Genomic DNA, 22993 nt, shown 5'->3' with positions numbered 1-22993 from the left:
TAAAAATAATTTTTTTATTCTTCATAATAAATTAGCCTTAGCTTACTATAACCTTATTAATTTATAAGCATTTAAAATCTTTTTAACTTTTGACTCTTTTGTAATAATGCTTAACTTAAAACACAAACACACTGTACAGCTGTACAAAAATATTTACTTTAAAAAACATTTTTATTTTTAATTTTTGTTGTTACATAGTTGGTATATGTATTTCTGGAGTATATGAAATATTTTTATATAGGCATGCAGTGTATAATAATCACATCAGCATAAATAGTGTATCCATCACCTCAAGCATTTACTGTGTTACAAAAAATCCAATGATACTCTTTTAGTTATTTAAAAATGTACAATTAACTTATTATTGACTATAGTCACCCTGCTGGGCTATCAAATACTAGGTCTTATTCATTCATTTGAACTATTTTTATACCCATTAACTATCCCCTCTTATGCCCCATGCACCCACTATCTTTCCCAGCCTCTGGTAACCATTCTTCTACACTCAATCTCCATGAGTTCAATTGTTTTGAATTTAGGTCCCACAAATAACTGAGAACATGTGAAGTTTCACTTTCTGTGCATGGCTTATTTCACTTAACAAATGTCCTCTAGTTCCATCCATGCTGTTGAAAATGACTGGATCTCATTCATTTTTATGGCTGAGTAGTATTCCATTGTGTAGATTTGCCACAATTTCTTTATCCATCCTTCTGTTGATGGACACTTAGGTTGCTTCCAACTCATAGCTTGTTATTTTTTGTGTATTTATGTATTTTTTTTAATTTTAGGTTACCATGAGGCTTGCATATACTCTTTTATTTTAAACTCATTATTTTAAACTGATGACAAGTTAACACTAATTACATAAAGAAACAAGCCAAAAGTGAACTGATAAAAACTCTACACTTTAACTTCATTGCCCTACTTCTTAACTTTTTGCTGTTAATATTTATATATATATATATATATTTTTTGAGACAGAGTCTCGCTCTGTCACCCAGGCTGGAGTGCAGTGGTGCAATCTCGGCTCACTGCAAGCTCCGCCTCCCGGGTTCACGCCATTCTCCTGCCTCAGCCTCTCTGAGTAGCTGGGACTACAGGCGCCCGCCACCACGCCCGGCTAATTTTTTGTATTTTTTAGTAGAGACGGGGTTTCACCGTGGTCTCGATCTCCTGACCTCGTGATCCTCCCGCCTTGGCCTCCCAAAGTGCTGGGATTACAAGCGTGAGCCACCGAGCCCGGCCCTTAATATTTATATCTTATTGTGCTATGTCTTGAAAGGTTTTTGTACTTATTATTTTAATTGGCTCAGCTTTTACTGTTTCTACTTAAGAGTAGTTTACACACCACAAACACAGTGTTATAATATTCCGTGTTTTTCTGTGTACTTACTGTTACCAGTGAGTTTTGTACCTTCAGGTGATTTCTTATTCCTTATTAACATCCTTTTCTTTCTGATTAAAGAACTCCCTTTAGCATTTCTTGTAGGATAGGTCTAATGTTGATGAAATACCTTAGTTTTTGTTTGTCTGAAAAGTCTTTATTTCTCCTTCATGTTTGAATGATATTTTCTCTGGATATACTAATCTAAAAGTTTTTTTCCTTCAGCACTTTAAATGTGTCATGCCACTCTGCTCGCCTGTAAAGTTTCCACTGGGAAGTCTGCTGCCAGGAATATTGGAGCTCCATTGTATGTTATTTGTTTCTTTTCTCTTGCTGCTTTTAGGATCTTTCCTTTATCCTTGATCTTTTGGAGTTTGATTATCAAATGCCTTGAGGTAGTCTTCTTTGGGTTAAATCTGCTTGGTGTTCTGTAACCTTCTTGTACTTGAATATTGATATCTTTCTCTAGCTTTGGGAAGTCTTTGTTATTATTCATTTGAATAACCTATCTACCCCATCTCTTTCTCTACCTCATCTTTAAGGCCAATAACTCTTAGATTTGCTCTTTTAAGATTATTTTCTAGATCTCGTAGGCATGCTTCATTTTTTCCCATTCATTTTTTTTGTCTCCTCTGTGTATTTTCAAGTAGCCTGTTTTCAAGGTCACCAATTGTTTCTTCTGCTTGATGAATTATTCTATTAAGAGACACTAATGTATTCTTCGTTATGTTAATTGCATTTTTCAATTCCAGAATTTCTGTTTGATGCTTTTAAAATATTTCAATCTCTTTGTTAAATTGATCTGATAGGATTCTGAATTCCTTCTCTGTATTATCTTGAATTTCTTTGTGTTTCCCCAAAACAGCTATTTTGAATTCTCTGTCTGAAAATTAACATATCTCTGTTTTTCCAGGATTGGTCCCTGGTGCCTTAGTTTGTTTGATGAGGACATATTTTCCTGCATGGTCTTAATGCCTGTAGATTTTTGTTGCTGTCTGGGCATGGAAGAGTTAGGAATTTATTTTATTTTAAATTTTATTTCATTTTATTTAAATAGTTTTCGGAGAACAGGTGGTTTTGGGTTATATGCATAAGTTCTTTAGTGGTGATTTCTGAGATTTTGGTGTGCCTGTCACCTGAGCAGTGCACACTTAGGTATTTATTTTAGACTTCACAGTCTGGGCTGTTTTGTGCCTGTTTGTCTTGGGAAGGCTTTCCAGGTATTGGAAGGGTCTTGGGTATTGTAATCTTATATCTTATATCTGCATTATGGGGCATCTCAAGCCCAGTAACACTGTGGTTCCTGCAGACATGTAGAGGTACCACCTTGGTGGTCTTGAATAAGATCTGGAAGAACTCTTTGGATTACCAGACACAGATTTGTTTTTTTTTATTACATTCTCCCAGATAGAGTCTCTATCTCTTTGCTGAGCCACCTGGAGCTGGGGAAGGGGTGACAGAAGCACCCTTGTGGCCACCAACACTGGGACTGTCCCTGATTCACAACTGGTATAGCACTGTGTCTTGGCCCAGGCCGGGTGTAACCACTAGCTGACTAGTGCCTATGTTTACTCAAAGCCCAAGAGCTCTACAATCAGCAGGTGTTAAAAAGCCAGTTTTGCTTTTTTCCTGCCCTTTAGGGCAGTGAGTTCCCCCAGGCCATGGTTTGTCCAGAGATGCCTTCAGGGAGGCAGGATCTGGAGTAAACAACCATATAAACCTACCTGGTGTTCTATTCTACTATGGCTATGCTGGCACTCAAACCACAAAATAATGTCCTTCCCACTCCTCCTTCCCTTTCTCTAAGCAAAGGACCCTTTCCCCATGGGGCCACCACCACCACAGACTCATAGGGAGTACTGCCAGACTACCTCCAATAATCCCTTGAGGCCCAATGGCTCTTCAGTCAGCTTATGGTGAATATTGCCAGGCCTGGGACTCAACCTTCAGGGCAGTGGATTCCCCACTGGCCCAGGATAGTTCCAGAGATGTCATCTAAGGGCCAAAACCTGGAATCAGGGACCCCAAGATCTTGTTTTTTGCTCTACCTTTCTGTGGCTGAGCTGGGACCTAAGGTGCAAGACAAAGTCCCCTTTACTTTGTCCTCTGCTTTTCTCAAGCAGAACTAATCTCTTGCTATAGTCACCACATCTAGGAATGTGCTGAGTCTTACCTGAAACCAATAAGTATCAGAGTCTCACCCAAGGCCAATGATTTGCTACCTGGGTATCACTACTGATTATTCACAAACCAATGGCTCTTTAGTCAGCAGATGATGAATCTTGTCAGGACTGGATACTTCCCTTGAAGGTGGCAGATTCCCTTCTGCCCCAGGGTGTTTCTAGAAATGTCATCTGGGAGGTAAGACCTGGAACTGGGGCCTGATAACTCTACCAGGTGCCCTATCTTACTGTGTCTGAGCTGATAACAGCTATAAGACAAATTCCTTTTTACTTCTCCCTCTCTGTTAATTTTCAGAAGGAAGGAATCACTTATGTTGCTGGAAACTGCTTTGCTTGGTGTTGGAGGAGGGATGGCAGAAGCACTCTCTTAGCTGCCCCAGCTGGTGTCTCACTAGGTCACATGCCTCCCAAGTCCACTGGCTCCTAGCCCAGCGCAGGACTAGGAGTGCTGGATTATCAGGCACAGACTTTTGTTCTCTTCCCTTACTTTCTTCCAAACAGAAGGAATCTCTCTCTCTCTTTGCTGAGCCACCTGGAGCTAGGGGAGGGGTGACACAATCACCATTGTGGCCACCACCACTGGAACTGTCCTGGGTCAGAACTGAAGCTGATACAGCACTGGGTCTCGTCCAATGCCTGCTGTAACCACTACCTGGCCTAGGAGTTTTAATCCTTGTGACCCAGACTGCCTTTCACATTTATTTATGACCCCGTAGCACTGTAGCCCATGGTAACAAGGCTTGCCAAAATTCAAGTTCTCATCCCTGGGGTGGTCAATTCCCTTCTGGCTAGGGCTTTTCTAAATGCTCCCTCCATGGGCATCAATGAGTTCAGCCTGTTTTTGCTTTCTGCTCTGATAGGGCAGCGCTGAGTTCCAATGCAAACTCCTACAGTCACTGTGTTCTCCCTCCCTCCTCCTAGCACACAGATTCTTTGCCTGCGCCATGCAGCTGTTACTGGTTGATGGGTGAGGGGTGGCATTGGCAACTCAAGACTGTCTTTCTGACCCACTTCAGTACTTCTTTCACTGATATGAAGTTAAAATCAGGTACTGTAATTGCTCACCTGATTTTTGGTTATTATGCAGGTGCTTTTTGGTGTAGATAGTTGTTAAATTTGGTGTTCCTGCATGGGGAATGATCAGTGGAGGCTTCTATTCTGCCACCTTGTTCTGTCCCCAACTCCCCAAAATATTTTATTTTCATCCCTGTTTTATGAGCTTTTTCTAATTTAATTTTTTTTTATCTTTTTACTTTTAAAAGTTTTTTGTTAAAAACCAAGACACAAACACACACATTACCCTAGGCCTATGCAGGACCATGATAATCAATGTCACTGTCTTCTCTCTCCAGATCTTGTCCAGTTGCAAGATTTTCAGGGGTGGTAACACGCATGGAGCTGTCATCTCTTATGATAACAATGCTTTTTTTGTGAAATACCTCTGAAGGACCTGCTGATGGTGCTTTACAGTTAACATTTTTATATAAGTAGGAGTACACTCTAAAACTGCAATTAAAAGTCCAGTATAGTAAATAAATAAACAGTAACATAGCATTTACAATCATTTTTAGGTATCATGTATTGTACATAGTTGTATGTGCTATGTATTTATACATCTAGCAGTGCAGAAGTTTCGTTTATACCAGCATCACCACAAACACATGAGTAATGCATTCTGCTATGTATTATAATAGCTAAAATGTCACTAGATGATAGGAATTTGTCAGATCCATTATAAAACTATGATACCATGATTGTATATGTGGTCCATCACTGACTGAAGCATCATTATGTGGTGCATGACTGTATAAGCATTTAATGCTATAAATTTCCCTCTCAATACTACTTTAGCCACATCTGACATACTTAGACATGTTGTATTTTAATTTTCATCAAGTTTTATTTATTTTTAAATTTCCTTTTTGTTTTCCTCTTGGACCTATGGATTATTTAAAATTGTGATATTTAGTGTCTATGAGTTTGAATATTTTCCTGTTGCCTTTCTGGTGTTGAACGTAGTTTGATTCTATTATGGTCGGAGAACAGTCTATATGATTTTACTTATTTTAAGTTTATTGAAGTTTATTAATGACCTGGAATATAACCTGTCTGATGAATTATTCCATTGGTGTTTAAAAAATTGTGTATTCTGCTGGTTTTCAGTGAACCATTACATAGATGTATAAATATATATACAGTATATATATATATTATTATATATATAATATATAGTATATATATAGTATATATTATATATACTATATATAATATATAATTATATATATAATTATATACACTATACATAATATATATACACTATATATATTATGTTATATACACTATATATAATATATATACTAATATATATATGGTCTTGTTGGCTAAATGTATTATACAGATTTCAAGTATACTTGCTGACTTTCTGTCTACTAGTTCAGTCTATTGTAGAGGGGAATAATTACATGCACATCTAAAATTTTGGATTTATTTTTCCTTTCAGTTACATCAATTTTTGCTGTATCATTTTTTGCTTTTTATTATGAGGTTCTATTTTTGATATGTACATATTTAGGATTACTGTGTCTTCTTGGTGTATTAATCATTTTGTCATTATGTAACATTTCTATTTGTCTCTTGTAGTTTTATTTGTTCTGAAGTCTACTTTATCCGATATCAATATAGCTACTTCAGCTTGTTTTCGATGTTTGTATGGGTTATCTTTCCCATCGTTTTACTTCTAACCCACATATGTTGAATTTGAAGTTAGTTGCTTGTAAACAAAATGGAGTTGGGTTGTGCTTTTCTTTAACTTTTATTTTAGGTTCAGGGGTATATGTGCAGGCTTTTCATGTAGGTAACTTGTGTGTCATGAGGGTATGGTATAGATTATTTTGTCATACAGGTAATAAGCGTACTACCCAATAGGTAGCTTTTCAGTGCTCTCCTTCCACCCACCCTACACCCTCAAGTAGGCCCTGGTGCCTGTTGTTCCTTTATTTGTGTCCATATGTATGCAACATTTAATTCCCACTTATAAGTGAGAAGATACAGTATTTGCTTTTCTGTTCCTGTGTTAGTTCACTTGGGATAATGACTTCTAACTCCATCCATGTTGCTTCAGGTAATATGATGTTGTTCCTTTATATGGCTGCATAGTATTCTGTGGTGCATATATACCACATTTTCTTTATTCCATGTCTTTGCTATCATGAATAATGCTGCAATGAACATATGTGTGCATGTGTCTTTGTGTTAGAATAATTTATATTAAACATATACCCAATAATGGGGTGTCTGTATTAAATGTGATATACCACATAAAAAGAATTTAAAACAAAAATCATATGATTATCTCAATAGATGAAGAAAAAGCAGTCTACAAAATCCAGCATCCCTTTATGGTTAAAACTCTCAACAAAATCAGCATACAATGGACATAGCTAAATGTAATAAAGCCATCTCTGACAAACCCACAGCCAACATAATACTGAATGGGGAAAAATTGAAAGCATTCCCTCTGAGAACTGGGACAAGACAAGGATGCTCACTCTCACCACTCCTCTTCAACATAGTAATGGAAGTCCTAGCCAGAGCAATCAGAAAAAAAGAAAGAAAGAAAGGGCACCCAAATTGGTAAAGAGGAAGTCAAACTGTCCCTGTTTGTTGATGATATCATCTTTTACCTTGAAAACCCTAAGGACTCCTCCAGAAAGCTCCTGGAACTGATAAAATAGCTTACCAACCAAAAAGAGTCCAGGACCTGATGGATTCACAGCCGAATTCTACCAGAGGTACAAGGAGGAACTGGTACCATTCCTTCTGAAAATATTCCAATCGATAGAAAAAGAGGGAATCCTCCCTAACACATTTTATGAGGCCAGCATCGTCCTGATACCAAAGCCTGGCAGAGACATAACCAAAAAAGAGAATTTCAGACCAATATCCTTGATGAACATTGATGCAAAAATCCTCAGTAAAATACTGGCAAACCAAATCCAGCAACACATCGAAAAGCTTATACACCATGATCAAGTGGGCTTCATCCCTGGGATGCAAGGCTGGTTCAACATACGCAAATCAATAAATGTAATCCAGCATATAAACAGAACCAAAGACAAAAACCACATGATTATCTCAATAGATGCAGAAAAGGCCTTTGACAAAATTCAACAACACTTCATGCTAAAAACTCTCAATAAATTAGGTATTGATGGGACGTATCTCAAAATAATAAGAGCTATCTATGACAAACCCACAGCCAATATCATACTGAATGGGCAAAAACTGGAAGCATTCCCTTTGAAAACTGGCACAAGACAGGGATGCCCTCTCTCACCACTCCTATTCAACATAGTGCTGGAAGTTCTGGCCAGGGCAATCAGGCAGGAGAAGGAAATAAAGGGTATTCAATTAGGAAAAGAGGAAGTCAAATTGTCCCTGTTTGCAGATGACATGATTGTATATCTAGAAAACCCCATCGTGTCAGCTCAAAATCTCCTTAAGCTGATTAGCAACTTCAGCAAAGTCTCAGGATACAAAATCAATGTACAAAAATCACAAGCATTCTTGTACACCAATCACAGACAAACAGAGAGCCAAATCATGAGTGAACTCCCATTCACAATTGCTTCAAAGAGAATCAAATACCTGGGAATCCAACTTACAAGGGACGTGAAGGACCTCTTCAAGGAGAACTACAAACCACTGCTCAATGAAATAAAAGAGGATACAAACAAGTGGAAGAACATTCCATGCTCATGGGTTGGAAGAATCAATATTGTGAAAATGGCCATACTGCCCAAGGTAATTTATAGATTCAATGCCATCCCCATCAAGCTACCAATGACTTTCTTCACAGAATTGGAAAAAACTACTGTAAAGTTCATATGGAACCAAAAAAGAGCCCACATCGCCAAGTCAATCCTAAGCCAAAAGAACAAAGCTGGAGGCATCATGCTACCTGACTTCAAACTACACTACAAGGCTACAGTAACTAAAACAGCATGGTACTGGTACCACAACAGAGACATAGATGAATGGAACAGAACAGAGCCCTCAGAAATAATGCCACATATCTACAGCTATCTGATCTTTGACAAGCCTGACAAAAACAAGAAATGGGGAAAGGATTCTCTATTTAATAAATGGTGCTGGGAAAACTGGCTAGCCATATGTAGAAAGCTGAAACTGGATCCCTTCCTTACACCTTATACAAAAATTAATTCAAGATGGATTAAAGACTTAAATGTTAGACCTAAAACCATAAAAACCCTAGAAGAAAACCTAGGCAATACCATTCAGGACATAGGCGTGGGCAAGGACTTCACATCTGAAACACTAAAAGCAATGGCAACAAAAGCCAAAATTGACAAATGGGATCTAATTAAACTAAAGAGCTTCTGCACAGCAAAAGAAACTACCATTAGAGTGAACCAGCAACTTACAGAATGGGAGAAAATTTTCACAACCTACTCATCTGACAAAAGGCTAATAGCCAGAATCTACAATGAACTCAAACAAATTTACAAGAAAAAAACAAACAACCCCATCAAAAAGTGGGCAAAGGACATGAACAGACACTTCTCAAAAGAAGACATTTATGCAGCCAAAAAACACATGAAAAAATGCTCATCATCACTGGCCATCAGAGAAATGCAAATCAAAACCACAATGGGATACCATCTCACACCAGTTAGAATGGCCATCATTAAAATGTCAGGAAACAACAGGTGCTGGAGAGGATGTGGAGAAATAGGAACACTTTTACACTGTTGGTGGGACTGTAAACTAGTTCAACCATTGTGGAAGTCAGTGTGGCGATTCCTCAGGGATCTAGAACTAGAAATACCATTTGACCCAGCCATCCCATTACTGGGTATATACCCAAAGGGCTATAAATCATGCTGCTATAAAGACACATGCACACGTATGTTTATTGTGCACTATTCACAATAGCAAAGAGTTGGAACCAACCCAAATGTTCAACAATGATAGACTGGATTAAGAAAATGTGGCACATATACACCATGGAATACTATGCAGCCATAAAAATGATGAGTTCATGTCCTTTGTAGGGTCATGGATGAAACTGGAAAACATCATTCTCAGTAAACTATTGCAAGGACAAAAAACCAAACACCGCATGTTCTCACTCATAAGTGGGAATTGAACAATGAGAACTCATGGACACAGGAAGGGGAACATCACACTCCGGGGCCTGTTGTGGGGTGGGGGGAGGGGGGAGGGATAGCATTAGGAGAAATACCTAATGTAAATGATGAGCTAATGGGTGCAGCAAACCAACATGGCACATGTATACATATGTAACAAACCTCCACATTGTGCACATGTTCCCTAGAATGTAAAGTATAATAAAATAAATAAAAGATAATTCTGATAGAAAAAAATAGTCATATTCTTTAAAGTATTGTCCATGTGATATGATTTTGGGTCTCTTAACCTCAAGACTCAGTTTGTCTTTATCCCCAAACTCCAAGCATGACTGCACGTGCGTATTAATGGCTGTGTGTCTTGATCATCGTAAAACCTTGGTTAGCTGTGGCTGTGGGAAGGCTGCTATTTCTATCTTTTGTTGCGGGGAGATGCTGTTTTGACAGTGAATGACAGACATTTCACAGTGTAATCTGACAATACTAGAAGAAAAGGCAGTAGTACTGAATGGAGAAGATGAATGTAGAAAGAATTAAAGATCCTAGGAACAAATTACTAATAAAAAACTGTATGTGCTATTTCTAGTGCTGAGATTGAATATATTTTGAGAATTGAAGGGAAAGATATCAACAGAATAGTTTGTAGCTCTTCTAGTTGTCACCAGACTCATAAATTATTACACCCATTAGAATGACTATAAATATAAAACTAATAATAATAAAATAATAATCTCGACTGAGCTAATATCCGTGATGATGGCACCATAATATCTAAAGCTTTCTGAGCACAGTCCTATAATAGAACATGGTTGGTAAAGGACAAAATATTCAATTCAAATAAAGTTATCAATTTTTTTCAGATGATAGATTATTGTATTACATTGATCTCTTTACCCTCAATTTGTTAGCGGGTTGGTTGATAATTTTGTTTGCTTTTGCCTATTTCTGAAATTTAAATAAACGGAATCATACTATATAATACCTTTTGCAACTTGCTTCATTCTCTCATTATTACGTTTTGGAGATTTATTCATGTTGTGATATGTAACTCTAGCTGTTTCATTTTCACTGCTCTGTAGTATTCCATTTTATATATACAACATAATGTATTTAGCCATTTTACTACTTAAGAACACTTAGGTCATTGTAACATTTTTAATATATGAAAGCACATTGGCTGCTATAAATGTGTACATTCTTATATATGTCTCCTGATGCACTTGTGCAAGCATTTCTCTAGATTAGTCCTTTCATTTATTCTTTTTAAAATTTTTGCTTTAAGTTCCAGGATACAAGTGCAGAACATGTAGGTCTGTTACATAGATGTATGTGTGCCATGGTGGTTTGTTGCACCTATCAACCCATCATCTAGGTTTTAAGCCCCACATGCATTAGTTATTTGTCCTAATACTTTTCCTCTCCTCGCCACTCACCCCCTGACTAGCCCTGGTATGTTGTTCCCCTCTCTGTGTCCACGCGTCCTCATTGTTCAACTCCCACTTATGAGTGAAAACATGCAGTGTTTCGTTTTCTGTTACTGTGTTAGTTTGCTGAGAATAATGGCTTCCAGCTTCATCTGTGTCCTGGCAAAGGACATGATCTCATTCCTTTTTATGGCTGCATAGTATTCCATGGTGTATATGTACCATATTTTCTTTATCCAGTCTATCATTTATGGGCATTTGGGTTGGTTCCATGTCTTCGCTATTGTAAATAGTTCTGCAGTAAACACATGTGTGCATGTGTCTTTATAGTAGTATGATTTATATTCCTTTGGGTATATACCCAGTAATGGGATTGCTGGGTCAAATGGTATTTCTGGTTCTAGACCCCTGATGAATTGCCACATTGTCTTCCACAATGGTTGAATTAATTTACATTCTCACCAACAGTGTAAAAGTGTTCCTATTTCTTCACAGCCTCACCAGCATCTATTGTTTCTTGACGTTTTAGTAATTGCCATTCTGACTGTTGTGAGATGGTATCTCATTGCGGTTTTTATTTGCATTTCTCTAATGGTCAATGATGTTGAGCTTTTTTTCATATGTCTGTTGGCAACTTAAACGTCTTCTTTTGAGAAGTGTATGTTTATATCTTTTGCCCACTTTTTGTTGGGGTTGATTGTTTTTTTCTTGTAAATTTGTTGAAGTTCCTTGTAGATTCTGGATATTAGACCTTTCTCAGATGTATAGATTGCAAAAATTTTCCCCAATTCTGTAGGTTGCCTATTCACTCTGATTATAGCTTCTTTTGCTGTGCAGAAGCTCTTTAGTTTAATTAGATCCCATTTGTAAGTTTTGGCTTTTGTTGCAATTGCTTTTGGCATTTTCATCTTGAAGTCTTTGCCCATTCCTAAGTCCTGAATGGTATTGCCTAGGTTTCCTTCTAGGGTTTTTATGGTTTTGGGCTTTACATTTAAGTCTTTAATCCATCTTGAGTTAATTTTTGTATAATGTGTAACGAAGGGGTCCTGTTTCAGTTTTCTGCCTATGGGTAGCCAGTTTTCCCAGCACCATTTATTAAATAGGGAATCCTTTCCCCATTTCTTGATTTTTTCAGGTTTGTCAAAGATCAGATGATAGTAGATGTGTGGTGTTATTTATGAGGTCTCTGTTCTGTTCCATTGGTCTGTATGTCTGTTTTGCAACCAGTACCATGCTGTTTTGGTTACCATAGCCTCGAAGTATAGTTTGAAGTCAGGTAGCATGATGACTCCAGTTTTGATCTTTTGCTTAGGATTGTCTTAGCTATACAGGCTCTTTTTTGGTTCCATATGAAATTTAAAGTAGAGTTTTCTAATTCTGTGAAGAATGTCAATGGTAGTTTGATGGGAATAGCTTTGAATCTATAAATTAGTTTTGGCAGTATGGCCATTTTCACGATATTGATTCTTCCTATCCATGAAGATGGAATGTTTTTCCATTTATTTGTGTCCTCTCTTATTTTCTTGAGCAGTGGTTTGTAGTTCTCCTTGAAGAGGTCCTTCACATCCCTTGTAAGTTGTATTCCTAGATATTTTATTCTCTTTGTATCAATTGTGAATGGGAATTCACTCATGATTTGGTTCTCTGCTTGCCTGCTGTTGATGCATAGGAATGCTGGAGATTTTTGCACATTGATTTCGTATCCTGAGACTTTGCTGAAGTTGCTCATCAGATTAAGGAGTTTTGGGACTGAGATGATGAGGTTTTCTAGATATAGGATTATATCATCTGCAAAAAAAGGTAATTTGACTTCCTGTCTTCCTATTTTTTTGAATACCTTTATTTCTTTCCCTTGCCTGATTGCTCTGGCCAGAACTCCCAATACTTTGTTGAATAGGAGTGGTGAGAGAGGGCATCCTTGTCTTGTGCCAGTTTTCAAGGGCAATGCTTCCAGCTTTTGCCCATTCAGTATAATATTGGCTATGGGTTTGTTATAAATAGCTCTTATTATTTTGAGATATTTTCCATCAATACCTAGTTTATTGAGAGTTTTTAACATGAAGGGATGTTGAGTTTTATTGAAGGTCTTTTCTCCATCTATTGTATAATCATGTGGTTTTTGTCATTGGTTCTGTTTATGTGTTGGATTACTTTTATTGATTTACATATGTTGAACCGGCCTTGAATCTCATGGATAAAGCCAACTTGATCGTGTGGATAAGCTTTTTGATTTGCTGCTGAATTCAGTTTGCCAGTATTTTATTGAGGATTTTTGCATCAATGTTCATCAGGGTTATTGGCCTGAAGATTTTGTTGTTGTTGTTGTGTTTCTGCCAGGTTTTGGTATCAGGATGATACTAGTCTCATAAAATGAGTTAGGGAGGATTCCCTCCTTTTCATTTTGGAATAGTTTCAGAAGGAATACCAGCTTGTCTTTTTACCTCTGGTAGAATTTGGCTGTAAATCCTTCTGGTCATGGACTTTTTTTTTTTTGGTGGGTAGGCTATTAATTACTGCCTTAATTTCAGAACTTGTTTTTGGTATATTCATGGATTCAATTTCTTCTTGGTTTATTCTTGGGAGGGTGTATGTGTGCAGGAATTTATCCATATCTTCTAGATTTTCTAGTTTATTTCCATAGAGGTGTTTTAAAATATAGAATGCCTTATAAATTTGAGTGTCATCCTTGCACAGGGGCCATGGTAATCTTCTATATATCCTTCCAATTTTAGTATATGTGCTGCCAAAGCAAGCACTATTTATTATTATTATTTTAAATTTTTTGTGTTAAAAATTTCAAACGTACAGAAAACTTGCAAGACTAAATTAATCTCGATTCATAATTATTATTTTTCATGAGTCAGTTGCAAAGATTATGGACATTATGTGTTCTCACCCCCCAATATTGGAGCATGTGTCTCCAAAAACAGAAAATTTTTTTTACATAAACACAATATAATTATCCAATTTGGGTTCATTTATTATTGATAAAATAGTATTATCTTATATTCCATACTCATTCAAGTTTCTCAAATTGTCTTATTGATGTCCTTTGGAGGATTTTATTTTCCTGATCCTCAGAAGAATTTTATTTTTCTGATCCTGATCCTAATGGGTGTTATAATTTATTTTCCTGTCTTATTGATTTCCTTTGGAGGATTATATTTTCCAAATACGTCTTGAGTCTCTAATCTTGAATAGTTTTACAGACTTTCTTCTACTTCAGTGAAGCTGATTTTTTTGTAGAGTAGAGACAATTTAGTTTCTATAGCATTCCTTAGTTTGACTTTGCTGACTCCTTTTGGTTAGATTCAAGCTAGCTTCTTTCTTTTTAAATTTTCGCTTTCTAGATTTTAAATTTTATATGTGAGATATTTCTAACAAAGAAGCCTCACCATGCCTTCTTGAATTATACACAACCTAACATCTTCTGTAGATGTCTAATTAAATTTAATTAATTAAACAAGAATGAATAGTCCTAGATTGTATCATAATCTTTCCTATTAGTATACTAGCTTTGAACAATAAAGAGGAGCAAAATGATTTTTTAGATTTTTATTTGTATTTTTAAATCACAGATAAATCACAGTTTTACGTATTTATGGTGCAATGTAATGTTTTGGTACATGTATACATTGCATAATATCAACTCTGAGTAACTATCATGTTCATCACTTTATACCTTTTCATTTCTTTGTGGTGAGCACATTTAAAATTCTCTCTTTTAGCTATTTTGAAATATTCAATAAAATATTGTTAACCATAGTCACTCTACTGTGCAACAGTACACCAGAACTTATTCCTCCTAACTGTAACTTTGTACCTGTTGACCAATCTCTCCCTATCTCACCCACCACTATCCCCTGACACACACTCCCCAGCCTCTGGGAATCACTAATCTACTCTCTACTCCTATGAGATAAACTCCTTTCGATTCTACATATGAGTGATATCATGTGGTATTTGTCTTTCTGTGTCTGACTTATTTCAGATAACATTATGTCTTCCAGTTCATCCATGTTGTTATAAATGACAAGATTTCATCCTTTTTTGCAGAAGAATATTTCATTGTACATATGTAATACATTTTCTTTCCAGTTATTCATCGATGGACACTTAAGTTGGTTGCATACCTTGGGTATTGTGAATAGTGCTGCAACAAACATGGGAGTTCAAATATACTGACACTGATTTTATTTCCTTTTGATATATACTCAATAGTAGGATTCCTGGATCCTATGGTAGTTCTAGTTTTCATTTTTTTAAGGAACCTCCATACTGTTTTCCATAACAGCTGTATTAATTAATTTATATTCCCATCGACAATGCATAAGTGTTCCATTTTGTCCAGCATTTGCAATTTTTGTCTTTGATAATAGCCATTCTAATTGGGGTGAAGTAATATCTCACTTTGTAGCTTTGATTTTCATTTCATGATGATTAGTGATGCTGAGCAATTTGTCTCTACTTTTTGACCATATGTATGTCTTCTTTTGAGAAATGCCTATTCAGATATTTTGCCCATTTTTAAATCAAATTATTTGTGTTCTTTTTCTGTTTTGGGTTATTTGAGCTTCTTATATATTGTGGATATATAGGATCTGTTGTGAGATGCATAGTTTGCAAATATTTTCTCCCATTCTATAGGTGGTCTCTTTACTCTATTGATTGTTTACTTTGCCAAGCAGTAGCTTTTAAATTTGATGTAATCCCATTTGTCTATTTATGCTTTTATTGTCTGTGGCTTTGAGGCCTTGTCCAAAAAATGCTTGCCCAGACCACTATCATAAAGAGTGTCCTCGGGCGGGGCACGGTGTCTCATGCCTGTAATCCCAGCACTTTGGGAGGCCGAGGTGGGCAGATCACAAGGTCAGGAGATCGAGACCATCCTGGCTAACACGATGAAACCCCGTCTCTACTAAAAATACAAAAAATTAGCTGGGCGTGGTGGCAGGCGCCTGTAGTCCCAGCTACTCAGGATGCTGAGGCAGGAGAATGAAGTGAACCCGGAAGGCGGAGCTTGCAGTGAGCCGAGATCCGAGATTGCACCCACTGCACTCCAGCCTGGGCGACAGAGTGAGACTCTGTCTCAAAAAAAAAAAAAAAAAAAAAAAGGAATTTCCTTCATGCTTTCTTTTAGTAGTTTTATCATTTCAACTCTTACGTTTACATTTTTCATTTATTTTGAAGAAAAGAGTTTTAATGACTCACAGCTCCACAGGCTTAACAGGAAGCATGAATGGGAGGCCTCAGGAAACTTACAATCATGGTGGAAGGTGAAGGGGAAGCAAGCACCTGTTTCTACTGGCAGCACGAGAAAGAGAGAGCAAGGAGGGAAGTGCCACGCACTTTTTAAACCATCAGAACTGGTGAGAACTCACTTGCTATCGCAAGAGCAGCATGGAGAAATGTGTACCCATGATCCAATCACCTCCCACCAGGTTCCTCTCCCCAAATTGGGAATTACAACATGAGATTGGGATGGGGACACAGGGCCAAACCATATCGTTCTGCCCCTGGCCCCTCCCAAATCTCATGTCCTCACATTACAAAACACAATCATGCCTTCCCAATAGTCCCCCAAATTCTTCACTCCAGCATTAACCCAAAAGTCCAAGTTCAAAGTATTATCTGAGACAAGGCAAGTCCCTTCTGCCTATAAGCCTCTAAAATAAAAAACAAGTTAGTTACTTCCAAGGTATGATGGGGGTACAGACATTGGGTAAATGCTCCCATTCTATTGAGAGAAATTGGACAAAACAAAGGGGCTACAGGCCGCACACAAGTCTGAAACCCAGCAGGGCAGTTGTCAAATCTTAAAGCTCCAAAATAATCTCCTTTGACTCTATGTCTCACATTCAGGGCTTGCTGATGCAAGGGGTGGTCTCCCAAGACCTTGAGCTGCCCCTGTGTCTCTGCAGGGTACAACCACTTTGGCTGCTTTCACAGGCTGGCATTTAGTGTCTGTTGCATTTCCAGGAGCAGACTGCAGGCTGTCGGTGTATCCACCATTCTGGGGTCTGAAAGACCGTGGCACTCTTCTCACAGCTCCCCTAGGCAGTGCCCCAGTGGGGTCTCTGTGTGGGGGCTTCAACTCTACATTTTCCCTCTGCACTGCCCTAGTGGAGGTTCTCTCTGAGGGCTCTGCCCCTGCAGCAGACTTCTGCCTGGACATTCAGGCATTTCCATACATCCTCCGAAATCTAGGTGGAGGTTTCCAAACCTCAACTCTTGCCTTCTGTGTACCTGCAGGCCCAACATCAGGAGAAACTTGCCAAGGCTTGGAGCTTGCACCCTCTGATGCAATGGTCTGAGCGGTACCTTGGCCCCTTTTAGCTATGGGTGGAGCCAGAGAAGCTGAGACATGCGGTGCCATGTCCTGAGGTTGCACAGAGCAGCTGGACCATGGGACTGGCCCAGAAAACCATTTTCCCTCCTAGGTCTCTGAGCCTTTGATGGGAGGAGCTGCTGTGAAGTTCTCTGAAATGCCCTGGAGACATTTTCCCCATTATTTTGGCTATGAACATTTGGCCCCTCTTATGCAAATTTCTGGAGCCAGCTTGAATTTCTCTCCAGAAAATGGATTTTAATTTTTTTCTACCACATGGTCAGGCTGCAAATTTTCCAAACTTTAATGCTCTGCTTCCTTTTTAAATATAAGTTCCAATTTCAGACCATCTCTTTTTTATGCAAATGAGCATAGGCTTTTAGGAGTAGCCAGGCCACATCTTCAATGCTTTGCTTCTTAGAAATTTCTTCTTCCAGAGACCCTAAATCATCTCTTAAGTTCACATTTCCACAGATCCCTAGAGCAGGGGCACAATGCTGCCAGTCTCTTTGCTAAAGCATAGCAAGAGTGACCTTTGCTCTAGTTCCCAATAAGTTCCTCATCTCCATCCGAGACCACCTCAGCCTGGACTTCATTGTTCATATCACTATCAGCATATGATCACAACCATCCAACAAGTCTCTATGAAGTTCCAAACATTCCCACATCTTCCTGTCTTCTTCTGAGCCCTCCAAACTGTTCTAACCTCTGCCCATTACTCAGGTCCAAAGTCAATTCCACATTTTCAACTGTCTTTATAACAATGCGCCACTTCCTGGTACCAAATTCCTATATTAAATCCATTCTTACACTGCTAAGAAGAACTACCTGAAACTGGGTAATTTATGAAGAAAAGAGGTTTGACTCACAGTACTGCAGGCTTAACAGGAAGCATGACTGGGAGGCCTCAGGAAACTTAAAATCATGGAGGAAGATGAAGGGGAAGAAAGCACCTTCTAGTGGTGGCAGTAGAAAGAGAATGAGGGCAGAAGTGCCACACACTCTTTAAACCATCAGATTTCATGAGAACTCACTCACTATCATGAGAACAGCATGAGAGAAGTTCACCCCCATGATCCAATCACCTTCCACCAGGTCCTCCCCTAACACTGGGAATTAAAATTCAACGTGAGATTTGGGTGGGAACACAGAACCAAACCATATCAGAGAAAAATGTGTTTTGTAGTTTTGGATGCGGTGTTCTGCAAATGATTGTTAGGTCCCTTTGGTATAGAGAGCAATTTCAATCCAATATTTCTTTGCTGATTTTCTCTCTGAGTGATCTGTCCATTGCTGGAAGTGGGTTTTGAAGTTCCCTACTGTTATTATATCATGGTCTATCTCTCCATGTAGATCTACAAATGTTTGCTTTATATATTTTGGTACTTCAATGTTGAGTGCATGTATATTTAAAATTTGTTATATCCTCTTACTTAATTGACTCCTTTGTCATTATATAATGACTTATTGTCTCTTTATAGTTTTTGACTTAAGGTCTATACGTATGGTATAAGTATAGCGACCCCAAATCTTTTGGTTTTCATTTGCATGAAATATCTTCCTCTCTCACTTTATTTTCAGTCTATGTATATTCTTAGATGTGAAGTGAGTCTCTTGTAGGTGGCATATAGTTGGGTCTTGTTTTTTTAATCCATTCACCCACTTCATGTCTTTTAATTGGAAAATTTATTTTCATTCGAGGTAATTTTTGCTAGGTAAGGACTTTCTAGTGCCATTTTTTCATTGCTTTCTAGTTGTTTTGTAGCTCTTCTCTTCCTTTTTCCCCCCTTACTGCCTTCCGTTGTAATTAAGTGATTTTTCTTTAGTACTATGTTTTGATTCCTTGTGTTTTTTTATTTTTAGTGCACCAATTATAGGTTTTTGCTTTGTGATTATCATATGGCTTACAAAAAACAACTTATAGTTGTTACAGGTTATTTTAAACTAATAACAAATTAACTTTGATTGCAACAAAGAAAAAGAGGAAAAATAGTTCTACTTTTTGCCTCCCACACCAAACATTTTGAATTCCTGATGTCATAATTCACATCTTTTTATACTGCATTTTCCTTAAATTATTCTAGTTATTATTATTTTAATTGTTTTGTTTTTTAATGTCATCCTAAAGATATAAGTGATTTACACACCACCATTACATTATTACAGTATTCAGAATTTGACTACTTACTCACTTTAACCAGTGAGTTACATACTTTCAGATGTTTTCATTTTTCTTGTTACCATCTTTTTCTTTCAACTTGAAGAATTCTCTTTGGCATTTCTTATAAGACATGTCTAGTAGTGATAAATGCCTTCAGCTTTTGTTAAGCTGGAAAAAATATTTACCTCTCCTTCATTTCTAAAGGACAGTTTTTCTAGACACAGTACATTTGGTTGGAAGTTTCTTCCCCTTCAACACTTTGAATATACTATCCCACTGTCTCCTTGCCTGTAAGGTTTCTGCTGATAATTTTGCTGTTAGACATATTGTGATTCCTTTCTTTTCTCTTACTACCTTCAAGAGCCTCTCTTTGCCTTGATCTCTGGCAATTTGATTATCGTATGTTTTTTCTTATTTGTGTCTTACTTGAATTGAATCTGATTGTAGATCTTTGGCCTTCCTGTACCTGAATATTTATATGTTTTTCTATGTCTAGAAAGTTGTCTGTTATTATTTCTTTAAATGAAATTTCTTTACCTTTCTTTTAATCTTTTCTCCTTTGAACTTCAATGACCTATGTGTTTGCTCTTTTGGTGTTGTCCTATAATTCCTGTAAGCTTTCTTCATTCCTTTACATTACATCTTTTTTCTCTCCTTTGAGTGTATATTTTTGATTAGTCTGTCTTCCAGTTCACAGATTATTTCCTCTGCTTGGCCAATTCTGCTACTGATATTCTCCATTGCATTTTTTCATTTTGTTTCTTATATTTTTTAACTTCCAGCATTTGTGTTTTAAGAAAATATTATTTCAATATATCTGCTAAATTTCTCTAATAAATTTTTGTATTGCTTATCTCAATTTTCTTGAAGTTTGCTGAGCTTCATTGAAACAGCTATTTTGAACTCTTTATCAGGCATTTCTTCCAGCTCCACCTCTTTTTTTAACTTATATTTTTATTTCCAGGATACATGTGCAGGTTGGTTCTATAGATAAAATTGTGTGTCATGGGAGTTTGGTGTACAGATTATTTCATCATCCAGATAATAAGTATGGTATCTAATAGGTAGTTTTTCAATCCTCACCCTCCTCCCACCCTCCACCCTTTAGTAGGCCCTGGAGTCTTTTGTTTCCTTTTTTTGTATTTAGTATACTCAGTGTTTAGCTCCCACTTATAAGTGAGAACATGGAGTGTTTGGTTTTCTGTTTCTGCATTACTTTGTAGAAACATTGCCTAGGATAATGGCCTCCATCTCCGTCCATGTTCCTGCAAAAGACATGATTTCTTATGGCTGCATAGTATTCCATGATGTATATGTGCCACATTTTCTTTATTCAGTCAACCACTGATAGGCATTTAGGTTGAGTTCCTATCATTGCTATTGTGAATAGTGCTGTGATGAACATATGCATGCATTTGTCTTTATAGTAGAATTATTTATATTCCTTTGGGTATATACCCAAAAATGGAATTGATGGGTCAAATGGTAGCTGTGTTTTAAGTTCTTTGAGAAATCACCAAACTGCTTTCCACAGTGACTGAACTAATTTACATTCTCACCAGCAGTGTATATGCATTCCCTTTTCTCTACAGCCTTGCCAGCACCTGTTATTTATTTATTTATATATTTATTATTATTTTTTTTTTCATTTTTTTACTTTTTACTAATAGCCATGCTGACTGGTGTGAGATGTTATCTCATTGTGGTTTTGGTTCTCATTTCTCTAATGATTAGCGATGTTGAGTGTTTTTTTCATGCTTGTTGGCCACATATGTGTCTTAATTTGAGAAATGTCTGTTCATGTCATTTGCTTACTTTTTATGATGAGGTTGTTTGGTTTTTGCTTGTTGACTTGTTTACATGCCTTACAGATTATGGATATAAGACCACTGTCAGATGCATAGTTTGCGAATATTTTTCTCCCATTCTGTAGGTTGTCTATTTACTCTGTTGATAGTTTCTTTTGCTGAGCAGAAATTCTTTAGTTTAATTAGGTCCCATTTGTCAATTTTTGTTTTTGTCACAATTGCTTTTGGTGTCTTTGTCATAAAATTTTTGCCAGGGCCTATGTCTAGGATGATGTTTTCTAGATTTTCTTCAACAGTTTTTGTAATTTTAGGTTTTACATTTAAGTCTTTCATCTATCTTGAGTTGATTTTTGTATATGGTATAAGGAAAGGTTCCACTTTCAATCTTCTGCATATGGCTAGCCAGGTATCCCATTACCGTTTATTAAATAGTGAATCCTTTTTCCATTGCTTGTTCTTATTGACTTTGTTGAAGATCTATCACCATCTCTTTAGACTCAGTCACTGGTGCCTTATTTTGTTCATTTGGTGATGTAATACTCCCCTGTTTGATCTTGCCCCTTGTGGCTGTGCATTGTTGTCTGAGCATTGACATAGGCACCTAATTCAGTCTTCAAAGCCTGGCTTTGTTTGTAAGATTCCTTCCGAAGTAAGCCTGTTCAGAGATACAGGGCAGGTTGACTGGTAACCCATGACCCTAAGCAATGACCACTTCAGCCATTGCAACACTAGGGGCACCTCAAGCCCAGGACCACCAGAGCTAGAATCCTTTCACTACTGAGTCTGACACAGTGCTGTGTTGCACCCAAAGCTCACAGCTGTTCAGACCAGTATAGCACTGGGATGTACCCAAGGTATGTGACTACTGCAGCCTGCCCTCCACTGAAATTTATTTAGGGCCAAAGTCTGCTGTAGCTGGCTGGTGGTGATGTGGGTTGTAACAAAAGTCCATTCCACTGGGGCTGCAGGCTCCTGTTTGGCACTGGGGTGGGCCTAGAGGCTCCATTTATGGGCACCAGCCTTGTATCAGGGACTGAGGGGCCCTGCCCTGTGCTGAGTTTTACCGAAGCAAGTCAGTACTGGGTTGCAAGGTGATGTTCTATGCCACCTCTTTTTCCTTCCCACAAGCACATGGTGTCTTTCTCCATACTGTGCTGCCTGGGGCTAGGAAAGGGGTGAAGTGGGCAATTCCACACCCACTGAGGCTAAGCCAATACTGGGTTGCACCTGAAGACCACTGCTGCTGAGACCAGTGCAGTACTGGGATCCACCTAAGGCTGAACCTTCTGCTGAGGTTTATTCAGAGCCTGAGGTTGCTGTTATTGGCTAGTGGTGATACAGGCTGGAATATGAATCCATACCACTGGTGTCACAAGTTCATGTCTGGCACCAAGGCAAATCTAGAAGCTCTGTCCATGGGTATTGGTTTGGTGTCAGAGGCTGAGGGATTCCACCCAGTGTTGGGTTTTACTATTGCAGGCCTGTTATTGTGTTGCAAGCCAAAGTTCTGCACTTACTTCCTTCTCCTTCCA

General features: G+C 37.8%; 1 protein-coding gene and 1 non-coding gene across 2 annotated transcripts in view; one reads left to right on the top strand and one right to left on the bottom strand.

The window, feature by feature from the left end:
• Nucleotides 1-22993, top strand: part of LOC134736056 (uncharacterized) — a 277215-nt gene that overhangs the window by 128886 nt on the left and 125336 nt on the right. The window lies entirely within an intron of this gene.
• Nucleotides 13814-13920, bottom strand: LOC129476516 (U6 spliceosomal RNA). Its single transcript, XR_008654957.1, has one exon. It is a non-coding gene; the product is annotated as a U6 spliceosomal RNA (small nuclear RNA).

Source organism: Symphalangus syndactylus, chromosome X, assembly GCF_028878055.3.
Source record: "Symphalangus syndactylus isolate Jambi chromosome X, NHGRI_mSymSyn1-v2.1_pri, whole genome shotgun sequence".
In the NCBI taxonomy this organism is placed as follows: Eukaryota; Metazoa; Chordata; class Mammalia; order Primates; family Hylobatidae; genus Symphalangus; species Symphalangus syndactylus.
Note: the sequence above shows the minus strand (reverse complement) of the source record. Positions and strands in the feature narration are given on the sequence as shown.